This window comes from Myiozetetes cayanensis, unplaced genomic scaffold, assembly GCF_022539395.1.
Source record: "Myiozetetes cayanensis isolate MyiCay16 unplaced genomic scaffold, myiCay2020 scf5-8, whole genome shotgun sequence".
In the NCBI taxonomy this organism is placed as follows: Eukaryota; Metazoa; Chordata; class Aves; order Passeriformes; family Tyrannidae; genus Myiozetetes; species Myiozetetes cayanensis.
Genome location: NW_026087742.1, coordinates 109835743 through 109849433, shown reverse-complemented (window position 1 = coordinate 109849433; position 13691 = coordinate 109835743).

The window sequence follows — 13691 nt, the reverse complement described above, 5'->3', positions numbered from 1 at the left end:
CAGCGAAATGAATACATAATGCCAGCAGCTTCTGTCTGGCAGGAACACAGAGTGAAAGAGGAGATGGGATTTGCAAACATTTCCGGGAGGAGGGGGAGGGAGGAAGGGGAAAGCATCGCCTTCTGTTTCCTGGACAGCTTCTGCATTTTGCATTGAGCAAATCTGTAGATAAAATACAGCAGCAGCCTCAGGAGCAGAGTCCAGACCCCAAGATAATGCCCTCATCCACTGTGAAATCCCTCCAGGCCACTGCCCCTGGCCCCGTGCCCGACAAACACTCAGGCAGATAAAAAAATCAAGGCTCAGAGACTTTGGGCACCAGCACAGCAGAAGCTGCAAAGGTCACGGTTTGGCACTGTAATTAATTTTGGAGTGGGTTTTTCGTCTCTCATGCAAAGTCCACAGCAGAAGTGGGGAAGGAACCATCTCTCCAGGAGGTCCTTTGGGCACTGTCAGACCCCTGCCTGTCTTTTCTCACCTAAAAGGGGAAATGGAAACATTAATAGAAACCCAAATCAAAAGACTTGGGTGCCTGCTTTGGATCAAGTCTGACATAAGGCAAGAAAGCTAACTAGGGCCTAGAAAAGCACTAATTATCAAATGGAAAATTAACAGGTAATTTGTCTCTAATGTGAGCTAATCATTTCTACAGGAGGAAATAATTAAATGGGGGAATTGAATCACCAAGAATTTGCAGAGTGACCATTTCTGATGGGATTCAGTTAATGAGCTATCTGATAATCACGTCCGCTTCATTTTCTTCTCCTCTGGACACCAGAGGAGAGACAGAGAGCAGATTACTGCGTTGCTCCCCTCCAGGCTGCAGCACCTTACTGAGCTTCAGCCTTCTGTCTTGCTAAAACCTGAGTGATGAAAAGCAAAAGCCAAAAAGTAGACCACTGGTAAAACGCAGTTGTTAAAAAAAAAAAAAAAGTTATAAAGAAAAATTAGTAGGTGAGAGGGAAGGAAGTTTGCTTTGCAGAAATGGCTCACAGGGTCATGGCACACCCTGGTGCCTGAGCTCGGTGCCAAACAGGCGGCACACTGAACCGGAGGCAAAGTCCAGTGCCTGAAATGTCCAGGAAAGAAGAGGGTAAAAGGTGATCGTCCCTCTCTCAGGAACAAAAAAGCACCCCCATTTTGCTTTGGATTTCAACTACATCCAAGCTGTCACTCGGTCCCAAGCAATGGGTGGGAGGTTGAGGCTCCTCCATGGCCATGAATAGAAGCCAACCCACACGGTGCCACTGCCACGCTCCAGGCTGGGTGAGGGCACACAACCTCCTTTCTGTCCAATTAGCCAGAGCAGTGTTTATGTCAGCATCGTACCTCCGTGACAGCTCCGTGACAGCTGCAGGAAGAGGAATGATCTCCAGCCTTGCAGAGCCGCATGGGCAGACACCACCTGATCCCTCACCGAGCCTGCCAGCACGAAAATAACTTCTCAGAAACACTCAAACATATCTGAACAAGCAGAACGAGCCAATACTGGATCAGCACTTTGCATCACAGGGCTGCAGCGCTTGTGATCCAGCCTCCAAAGCCCTAAATTTGGCTTTCCTGGGATTTGCTGCATCTTCAAACCAGTGCCTGAGCTCACCTACTTTCGGTTCTGCCAGCTCCTTAGGGCATTATGTGCCAAATTCTCTAACCACCCTCCTGGATGGAAAAACACAAGTATTTACATTTCAGGGCAGGGACTAATTTGTGGCACCTATAATGGGTTAGGCTCTGCAAGCAAAATAATATGCTCAGATCCGGGTGGAACTGAGGGGGGCAGTTCCATTATCCACGTCATACACAGGCTGTGTTTTTCCACATGGGAACACAGGTCAAAGGAGGCAAACTGAAAGCTTAGGGCTCTCTCCAGAAATGGAATTCACTATTGCTGATCTGTAAGATGATTCTCCAAGTGCTTTGATTTTCCCTGATACTGCATATACTTGCTGCAGTAACACAAACTGATAGCTCTGAGACATCTTGCAGTTTATGCCTGAATGACAATAATAATAATAATAATGAAGCAAAACATGAAAGCTGTCAGTGTCTGTTAGCAAGTTCACATTACAGAACAAAATATTCTCTCCTGGAACATGCTGGGTCTTATGCAGATGCAACTTTTCTGGGTGACGCAAATGCTGTAAAAACAACTCTGAGTCATAGAATAAAATCACATAATTCCCCAAAGCCAAATAAGGACAGAACTCAGCCCACACAGCTCTGACTTCCCATTTTTCTGGTAGTTATGGTTTTGTTTATCTTCCCTTCTGAACGATACCATTTCCTTGCTCTCACTGAAAATCTTGATCCTCCAAGCCCACCAGTTGGTGTAAATACTGGAACTGTAAAAATTAAAGCCACATCCCCAGCATCTGCAAGGCCTAGTGAAAAGCCTGTTATGTGCTCTCTGGGACTAGCTGTGCTAATTGATATGAAGTCTTTATGAGGAACCTGGAAGGCACTCTCCCAGGCTGTCTGTAGTTTTATTTTGATAAATTTTTCACCAACAGTTCATTTACAGCCCATTAGAGCCAGGCTCGCGTGTTTTATGAATGTAATACAGCAGCATGCAAAGAGCACTTAATGTCTTAAGTCTTTAGAATGCTTTTTAATTTTGTAACACAACTGAATTGTTTCACCACCAGATTTCCCAGGCACCAAAGCAGGCAAGGCCTTATGCAAACAGCCTTGCAGTATGTAAATAAAGCTTTCAGACTTGATCTGTGGGTGGTATAAACCATCATCACTCTGCTCTTCTTGTCATATTGCATCAGCAGCTGCTGAGCTTTCCACTTTGAAACCTTAAGGACGTTTTATTAATAGGGTGGGAGGAGTTCTGTGTAATAAACAGGATGTGATGTATTTGCAGTACTTGCAAGCATATTGCTTTATCTATTTTCCTTCTCCCTGGCTTGACAGCACCTGCGTGAGCTGAGTGACTGTGCTGGAAATACAGACTGCAACGTTCACATGGCACTGCACCACGATCAGCAAGTGAGAGACCCTTTTTGTCTGCTTTCTAGCCCCCTTTAGGGTCCAGTTTGGAAAGCACAGTGACATACCCCTGGCTCTACATTTTGGAAAGCAAAAGCCTCCTCGGTGGCGTGAGGATGCAGCAGCGCGTTCGCAGTGCTGCTGCCTGATGACTGACACACCCGGCACAGCGGTGCCTGCCTAAGACACACACACTCCTGGGCACTTGAAGCCATTAACACAGCAAAGCCAAGGCATACTCGAAGCGTGGGACTCGTAAATCAGGAAGAACAAACTGCGCTGTGACCTGCCAGGGCTTTCACTCCTCCCTCGGCCGCGGCGCCGCAGCTCCAGCCAGACAAGCCGTGCTTGCACAGCTGCAGCCCCTGTCAGCTTTCTGTTTGGTTACCCCTCCTTCTCCTCCCTGCTCTTAAGCCTTCCAAGTTACCACTAGTAACTGAATATATTTACTGAATGGAACCGAGGTCCCCAAGAACAGAAGAGACCTCATGCACATTTGACATTCTTGTGTTGAACAGTAACGTTTATGTATCTGAGGCATGTTTTTCCACTGCTGTTTTTTTCAGATACAGCAAACTCAGTCTGGTTCTAATGCTGGTTTTTTTCCTGAAAGCAGATCTCTGACAGAAGCTTTATCATCAGCACATCACTCAAGGAAAAGCAAAAGTGGTGATTTATTTAGCCCATTTGAAACTCCTGTATCATTAAATCCGGTGTAGCTCAAATGTTTGAGAACTGTTGAGAAGAAAATATGCCTCTATTAAAGCTCCAAGACTCTTGTCTTTTTGATTAAGGAAAAGCAATTCAATACTTCTGAGACTTCCCACGTCATATTCTTAAGAGAGGGAAGGCAGGAAACAGCCTATCTGACATTGCCCGTTTGGGGAGGAACAGAAATACTTCAGAGTTCCTTTATCTGTCATAAGCCTGCTAAAAAGAAATGATTGGGGTTTTTAACTTTCTTGCCAGCTTTAATCCATTGATAAGCCTGGAAAGCTCAGTGCTTTCACCTGGGACCTTCATGAAAGGATGAGTGAAAGTTGCAGATAAGCATCTCTTAAGAAGAGAAGGGGCATCATTGTTACTCACCCATCCTGGCACAGACAGCAGTGACTCCACTTGGACAAATGATACGTGTAATTGGCTGCCTATTGTAACCACCAGACAGCTCACAGAAATTTCCTCCAAATACTGTTACACATCTGCCTAGCTTGTACTGCCATAAGTACACTACCATGGGGTTTGTTGTAAGTACTGGCCTTTCTTTTCCATCAAAGGGAATTTCATATATTGAAATTTAATCAAACAAGCTGCACAGCAAATTGGCAGCAAGCCTTTCAGCCCAAATACTTGATTCTTTACCTGTGAATAGACACCACGATCAAATCTGAGGTTTACAGCCCAGGAAGGTTACTGGAGCATTCTGCCCCTGTAAAGCTAGAGATAGATGTGTCCTATTTTAGCCCTACACACAGAAGAAAAGTGCAGTGTAAACACCAATACATTTCCAGGCTGCCAATGGATTTCACGTCCTTTGCTTTTTGTCTTGCATCTCCTGGAGGAAGCTGCACCTCCATCTCTCAGCTACGGCAGACCAGGGGTGGTGTGCCCACAAACCACCGGGGCTGGAGCTGCCAGCCCCACTGGTGTCACACCAGTGCTGACTGTCATTCTGCAGAGGGCACTGGTGACTCCCCAGTCCGTCACCGGACCATGGTCTGTGCAGTTTCACAGCTGTCACGCTGAATATTTTAAACAACTGCTTTTTGCCAAGTCAGAACACATTCACAAACCGAGAGATCATCTCAGGACAAAGCCTGTCCAGGAAAGAGCCTGTGTTTTTGGCACTGCAGCTTGGAGCAAGGGACTGCCACAGCTGGAGTCTGTTTAGGGAGGAGGTTTAAAACACAGCCTTAACTAATCTCTGCATTTCCTAAAGCCAAACATAAAACACTGCTTGTTTATTCCCCCAGACAGTAATTTCATCAGATAAAGTCTGTAACATCCAACTCCAGTTTGCCAACCACACTCTTACAGCTCACAGGTGATACTTTGGGGAGAGTAGAAATAACACAGACCTAAGAGACCACCATGAAGCTCCTCCCTGAGAAGATCTCGTCAGCATCACCGTGTATGAATTACAGAGTTAGACCTCCCTGCTCCCATGAGTGATCCCATGCATTTGCATGGCCATTCAGATAAGATGCTACTCTGCTACTTGCTCCATAAATATGGAGCAAAAGGCTACAGGACACCACAGATGGGAATCTGTGCTCCTGCATAGGTTTGTTATCCCGTGTGAGATGTTATCCCATTGTGGGAGGTGGCTGGCATGGACAGCCACACTGTGACACCCTCCAGAGGGATGAGGTTTGCCCAGAGAGGTTGGAGACTCCCCATCCCTGGAGGTGTTCAAGACCAGGCTGGACGGGCTCTGAGCAACCTGGTCTAGTGCAAGGTGTCCCTGCCCATGGCAGAGGGTTTGGAGTTAGATAATCCTTAAGGTCCCTTCCAACAGTAACCATTCTGTGGTCCCACTTGGGAAAAGGAAGTAAATAGTGAAAAAGAAGACATACCCCACAACTGATAAGGTGGGATGAAATGGTCCAGAAGGAATCTAGACAAGGCGAGAGACAATGAAACAGATAGAAGAAAACTGATCAAAACAGCACAGTCAGGAGATAGAGAGCTCTCAGCTAGATGAAGAGGCATTGAGATAAATTAAAGATTAATGTTAGAACTTGCATAAATTAACCTCATCATTGGCTATACTGGGAATTGAATTAATTTCTCATCACATAAAAGGGGCTTCAGCACTGTCTCTGGGATTTTTAGTGTTTCCCAGTAAAGGACAGTGGTTTTACATTATTTAAGTCAGCTGGGAGAAGCCTGGCTCCTCCCTAGCCTGGTTTACTGGCACTTCACCATGCAAACATGCTTCCTGTGCCAGTTGGGCTGAGGAGACTTAAAGCAGCGTGGGATGGAATTGTTCTGACAGTAATGCACTCCATTCTTGCCCATCAACAATCATCCTGCTAAAAGCCTGACAGCCTTCTCTACTGCACTGCAATCACTATTTCCTTACTCCCTAGCTGCTTCTTTTCCAGTATGATCTGGAAAAACCTGGACATGTTTCTTTCCTGTCTGCTCCTTTATTAACACTGTAATATTATCCTACAGTTAAGGTTCCCAGAGTACTTCAAAATGTGCTCTGAAAGTCACTGGTGACACAACACACAAGAACCACAGAAATCAAACCCATGTACCACCTTCATTTTAGCTGCTGCTTTGCTTGCTCTCCCATGCCCAGTGCTGTTCCAGGCCAGCACTCCAAGGACCTCTCAGTGATTCCAGTGGAATCATAATGGGAACTCCCTGCTGGGAGAAAAGCAAGTATAACCTGCTCCAGACCTATTTCTGAGGGCAGCACCACAGGTTAAATTAGGCTGGGTGGGATGTGCCAGCCCAGAGCAACAAGCCTTCCCTTGCCTCCCAATGCAAGGGAACACAAATCTGATATTCAGGAGGGACAACAGGCACGAAGGGTAACACCAGCCACCCACAAGATAAATGGCTAAACCCTCCCCCCCAAACTGAGAAGGAAACTGAGACGTTTCTGTAGCACGAGAGGGTCAGTTCAGTGACATGTTCGAAAGGAAAAGGTGGTATGTACCTTGTGAGCAGGGAGGGACTCTGGGAAGCTCTGCGTGGAAAGCCTGGGAAGGACTCACATCCACCTCAGTCTCAGTATTTTTCTCACTTCGGCCCTTGCCAGCATGAACTGATCCAGGACATCCTCTCTACCCACAGAGCTGATCAAGCACATCCTCTTGCCAGCCTGCAAGCGTCAGCAGCCAGCTTGCACCAGCACCAACACACACAGCTGCCATCCCTCCCTCCTCCCCCACATCCAGTGTCTCCGCTGTTCCCAGCCAGCCCCTCGGATCAGGACACTGGCTGCCATCTGTCCCGTGACTTTAAAGCAGGAAGATCCAAAGCTTTGATCTCATTCCCACTTTGATTCTGACGTTGAAGGGCAAAGCCTGTGCCAGAGATTTACTGCAGCAAGGCTGAGCTGCCTTTCCCCCCAGCTGGGGGGGGGACTCCCTACAAGCCTCATTTACAGCAACAAGAACCACTGACCGACCACCTGCTGCCTCCAAGGCTCGAGAAAGACCTTCAGCTAAGCCTCGTGAAGCAGCATGGAAAGGAACATCCCCATCTGCCCACCAGGAACAGCTGCTGAACTTTCTGGAATCACAGAATGGTTTGGGTTGGAAAGGACCTTAAAGATCATCCAGTTCCACTCCCCCTACCACAGGCAGGGGCACTTTCCACTAGACCAGGTTGCTCAGAGCCCCATCCAACCTGGCCTTGACAATTCCAGGGCTGGGTCATCCACAGCTTCCCTGGGCAACCTGTGCCAGTGCCCCACTTTCTTCCCACTTAGCAGGAAACCTCCCTTTCAAGGAAACAGCAGTGAAGGTAAGCCAAGAGCCAGGATGCTTCAGAGCCAGTGCCTCAGCTGTCTCCTCTGAGCTTGGAAAAGAGCTTTACAAGAGCATTAATCACAATGATGTAACACCAGTGTTGGCCTCAGCAAAACCAGCCCTGCACAGCGAACAAAAGGAGACAAATTAACCAGGTGCTTGAAAGAAAAATCCAACAGAGGTTTTCTCTACAGCATTTCTGAGAGCAGGATGGGGCTGTAAATCAGATGCATTCCACAATCCACACACTGAACGCACGGTCTGATGAGCCTGTACGTTTGTAAATTGGTGGTAGCTTTGTAAAATGGACACACAAAATAATGCAGTGAATAACAAGGCAGAACAGGCGCTCCTGCTGCTCGCTGGAGGGGAACCAGCTCACCCCGAGGTTTTTATTGTCAGGTTGCACCCACACACGAGCCCTGAACCCGCAGCACCCAAGGCTGAACTGGTGACAGGCAGCACAGATGTTGAGTTCCACTGTGAGGAAGAAAAGAGTGCCACACATTGATATAAACTGAGTCAGACAGGAGCTCTTCAACAAAACTGTTCTGTGGCTGTTAGGAAATGCTGATACTTCAAAAAAACATTTGTAAGGTGGGGCCACTGCGAAAAGCGGTTCAGAGTCGTCAAAATGTCAGTTCTATAAAAAAGTGTATTTTGAGAACTGGATTTAGAAATTCATTTTACTGCCATTTTTAATAAAGGAAGCAATACGACAAAAAGCCTGAAGTATCAACCAACCAAGACTTTATGTTACATCAGAGACACTGCTATTTTGATCTGTATCAGTAGGGAGGAAAGATTTTAATTTTAAAGTTGAAAGATTCCACGGAAAAGGAAAAACATAACATCCAGGTCTAATTTTAATAATTCAACATGCTCCAGTATATAAATTAGCTTCTTCCTTGTTTTGGTGCTTTATCAATCACTGCATTTCTGGTTATTTTTATGCTATTGACAGAATAGCACAAAACCTTCTCAGCATAAAGCTGTATCTTCTCCTGAACTGATGAGAATTCAGATACTGAGCATTTTATAAAGCAGTTTTTGAGGACTACATGCAAATTTGACAGCCACAACCACTTACAGTTCTGCCAGCTACTGCCCTGGGATGACAGAATTCAATGACCCAGCAGAGCTATGTTTAAATAACCTACAGTAATAATTCTGCTGAGAAAAGCCTTGCTCAGCCATCTTCCTGCAGCTCAGACAGGACCTATTACTTATGAGGTCCTGCTTGAGTAGCCTTGCAAACTCTCCCTCTGGAGGCATGGATTTCCCATCCTGAAGGGCACTGCAGCTGTAATCACACCTGCCCCTAAAAGGAGACCTTCACACTCGAGGTAAAATATTGTGCAGTAGAAATAGGCCTCCAGGAGCAGGAACATCAAGGGAAACAGCACTAGGAAGCTTCTGACTTTTGGGAATGCAGGTGACCTCTGAAAGTACCCAAACCAAGCTGAGGTTGCAGATGGTGGCCAAAAAGTTGGGGAGAAAAGGAAGGGTTACCTCGTTCAGAAGGATGAGGGCAGATCTTTGGGGCTCAGAGGAAGGTATAGGGTCCCTGGGCTTAGTAGAGTCAGGGAAGACAGAAGGAGAACAAAGTGGTTTTAAGCCAGTGGGACAAACAGCACAAACACATGGCAATGAAAGGCTGGCAGTTCCCAGCTCCGATGGCTGGCAATTTAGCACCCTGCCTACACACTGACAGACATAAAACCTAGCACAGAATTAATCCCAAATCACAGACCACCTGACGACTACAAAAGGAAAACCACTCAACAGCCACAGTAACTAGGAAACTGCACCAAAAAAAAAACCAACTCATGTTCCAATTGAACCATCCATGTGGAAACACATTCCTTGTCCCTAAGCCTAATCTATAATTAATTCACGTAATTCTTGCTAAGTCTTAACCTAACCTGCTCTGAAAGGTTTCCATTGCTGCAAATTGTACCTCCAATCCAATGCCTTCAGCTGAACTGAGGTAGGGGTGAATCTGTATGTGATGTCTACAGACTGTCCATGTGGGCTCGAGTTTCAAGAAAGATCAGACTTCTAAATCAAAAGTTGTAGCCAAAGTATTAAAAGCACTGGTCAGAGGTGTATGATCCTTTCCTTACATGGGATTCCAGTAACTACAAAGCATGATTTGACCTCTGGTGCATCCTAGAGTGATTCCTAGAAAAGTGACTGGTGGTGTGTTATTCTTTGAGCACACTTGCTCAAACAGACATCAACAGGGACCCAGAGACGTCCTGATGCTTCCATCTTGTTAAGACACGCATAACTCCACGGCACAGCCCATGCCAGAAAATTCAGCAGGGCTCAACTCTACTTGCAACTACTTTTGGGAATGCTGTTGAGTCCCTGAAACCTGCCCCCAGTCCACGATTGATCCCTGCTGAGTGTATGTCAAAGTCATGATTAACTCCTTCAAGAACACCTCAGAGTTTTATGCAAGGCAAGCAAGGGTGCCTCACTCTGGTGCTAAACTGAAGACCAACCAGCAGTAGCAGAAAACCTCCCAAAACCCTGCTCAGCACCACAAGATTCATCTTGCACATGGAACTCTGATTCCCAGGGAAGAGCAAGGAGTTCCAGGGCAAGTGCAGGGGCTGCAGTCTGAGTGCTGGTTCCCATGCTAAGCCTGAGCTCCTCACACCACTCCCAGGTCCCCAGTTATCGTGGGAGGAAGCTGATGTTTGCACTGCGAGGGCAACATGGGGTCACTCACCCAGAGGAGAGCTGGGCTTCGGTCCTAACTCAGCCACTGGCCTCTCGCTCCACTGCTGGGTCTCCGTTTCCTGGCAGGGCTGACTCCTTCTAAAACATGCTGAGACTTGCTCGTGAGAAGTCCTGCAGAAGCACTGGTGGTTGCAATGAGCCCATAATTTTAATTTATCCACATAAAACAGCCAAGTTGTTGTTTGTTTGGGTTTTTTTCATAAAGCCCATTGTGATTCAACAGCGTCTAATTATCAGATTCCTCGGGCTTTTAAGGAGCAGTGAGAGGATGTATTCTTTTTTGAACCCACTGATATAGTTAAAGAACTCTGGCAACCTTTCAAGTATGTGATCCCATAATATTTGTAGACCCACAAAACTTAAATAACGTAATTCAGGACACAGTCCTTTCACCCAGAGAGTCCTGAGCACACCACCTTCTTACACAGACAGAGAGAGCTGGAAAAGATCAACAATGTGGTACTCTTGTTTCCATAAGCCAGTTCTCAGCTCTCAAGTGTTTTCACATTTCTTCAGAGAACACTTCCCTTAACCTGAATCTAATCTCTGACTCAGCTCAGCACACAAGTCCTATTTAACAAACAGTTTCAATTAAGATTCCTGGTCCGCTCAATTTCTGGCTGTTCCTTCTTTGTAAATAGCCCAAAGTGTTTGTTTCCCTTGCTTCACCAGAAATGTTTTCAATCACACGAGCCTCTGAGATCTCCAATACCCTCAGAAGCAATGTTTGCTTCGACTGCAAGAAGAAACAAACGTTTACCAAAAAATATAGAAAAGTAAACAACGGAAGTTGGGTTAGAAAGAACAAGGGTAAATATTTGAGAGATGCTATCAGAAATGTCATTTATCTCTCTTGTTATAGTAGAATGATCAAGGAATATGATGAAGTGTCCCATGCTCTTATTGGGCTTATTTAAGCTGAATCTACCTGCAAATTACAGTTTGAAGTAGAACCTAGAAATCCCAGGTGAGATGACAGGTAAGACTGGATGTGGTGCTGCAATCACTGACTGAAAAAGTTGATGTCTTTACACTGACAGGATGAACAAGAGACAAAGAGAACAGTTGCAGCGTGACGATGGGACTGACCCCAGGTAACCCAGACCAGCAGCCCTGCTGGGAGCACATGCCTCCTGTCTTTGCCTAACCTTTTATTCTGTTTCCTTTTCAAATTTATCGCTACTGCTTCTTTTCCAATGAGTCATCAACTGGAGGAGATTAGATAAACTCTTTAGCCACTGAAAAAACTCTGGTAATCAGGTCCCTCCTTGAGGCAATACTTTCATTTTCTGCACTGAATGTCTAAGTACATAATGACAACAGATTTCTATCCATTTGCTCCAGATTGTACTCCAGCCTTCCCTGCAAAGCCTGTAGTCCTGGCCTATCAGAGTATGACCCTTGATGACGATCACTTCATCTGAGAAATCTGCTTTGTATAAAACACCAGAGGGAATAAAGCTTTCATCACACCAAATACGTAATTTGATGCTGTCATTGGAACCTGTACAGATCATTAATCAGATTCAGCACTCTGTAATCTGTGCTCTGAACACACTGAACATCTATTTGAACAACGCAATTCCTTTACCAGCAATATTTTTTTGCTAAAAAGATCAGATGATGTGCATGGTGAACTTCCCCTGAGGTGTCAGGACAAAGAGCAAACCTGCTCCTGGCAAGATGCAAAATTTATAGAGTGGAATTTCAATTGCTCCCAAAAACTTTCTGCAGAGGTGCAATGCCCCTAATGACTAAACACAACACCAGAATTTCCTTCCACCCTTATCCTGAATGGGCAGCCCAGACTTGAGACAACCACAGCACCAACAGCCCTTCCACTTTCCCTAAATAACACCAAGAAAGAACTAAGGGCAGCAATGGAGGACCACACCATGGTAGATCAACAAGTGAACAAAAGCCCTCCCACAACTTAAGCTTTTCCCTAGTCTTGGCTCTGAGCCAGCCCTGCCTCATTAACCACCTGCAGGTTACTTCAGCTTGGTAAGAGTCACCTTTCTGTGAACAAGGGATAATTAACAGACCACTGTACTTACAGGAGTGCCCCATATGAGCAGTGCTATGCACAATCCAATGAGTCAATGAACCAACCAACTGGGGGGCTGGCAGAAACACAGACAGGAGCCGTGCTGCTGTCTTCTGACACAAAGGAGCAACCCAGATCGTTTCGATGCTGCATTCTGTGTCACCTCGACAGCCCCAGCAATCTTCTTCCCCTCAAAAAATGATCCACTCGTGACCTGGGAGGCTGCCTTGTGTGCTGCTCCAAAGCTCCAGCCAGGTTCACTGAAGGGGAAGAGCTCACAAGAGCAGGAGTGAAACTACAGGCTCCTTGTTCCCCTCCACCTAAGACTGGCAGCTAACAGGATGTAATCAATGCAGACTGCAATAACTAACTGCAGGCTGTTTTCATGAACACACTGGTCAATATGAGCAACAGCAAACACTGTTGATGAGGATTCACAAACTCAGAAGGCTACAGACACACAGCTTTAATGAGGTTTACAGCGCAACTTTTGACTGCCACAGCCTCAGGAGCACCCTGACTGTGCAACCCGCCTTTCCTCTGCTCAGTCCTTGCCTAGATTTTGTGTTTGCACCCAAGAGAGCAGAAACCCAACCTCCCTGGTAACACCACTGCTCTCTGAACTGCTATGAAATCCACACCAGGACATTACTCCAAGTCCCTCCCACCCCCTCACCGCAGTCAAACAGATGCTGTTTCAAGGCCACTGCTTATCTGTGCAGGTCACGGTCACCTCACTGGCAGAACCAGCAGATTTTACTACAGTTTTTACCATAACCTCTGCCACAGTTGTCATGTGCAAACATCTACTGCCTAAGGACTGACTTTACAGCACATTTTGAAGGCCTCATACAATGCAGCTTCAGTCAAAGACAAATCATTAATCATTTTCATCATTTAACCTCACAGCCCTTTTCTTTACTTTACAGTTTAGGATGTTTTCTCCACCCCTTCCCAAATCTCATTTACTGCGGGGAAAACAATGTGGCCCAGTATGCCAAGAACTACTGAAATACAAAATCCCACCTCTATGGGAACATGCTCTGACTTCTCCTATCTCAGTACCTTTGGTGTCCTAAGGCTCCTCATCCCTGCCATTTCCACCAGCAGCATCCATCTCGTACCTCCAGAGGGAAATTGTTTCCTCCAGCCTCCATGAAGGACAGTCTGCCTGAGCATTTCTGCCACACCTGAGGACCAGACTTACTCCTTTGGTTTTCACTCACTTTGCACCCAGCACTTTTACATTAACCTTTCCACTACCTTTACAGTCCCGGCTCTGTTCTCCAGTGGACTTTGGCTGCTGAATGACTCCCCTGCCACACCTGCACTTTGCCAGGATCAAACCTCAAGCTAAAGCACCACAAGCAAAGCTTTCCCCTCACAGCTGGAGTTCCAAATGCCCTGGG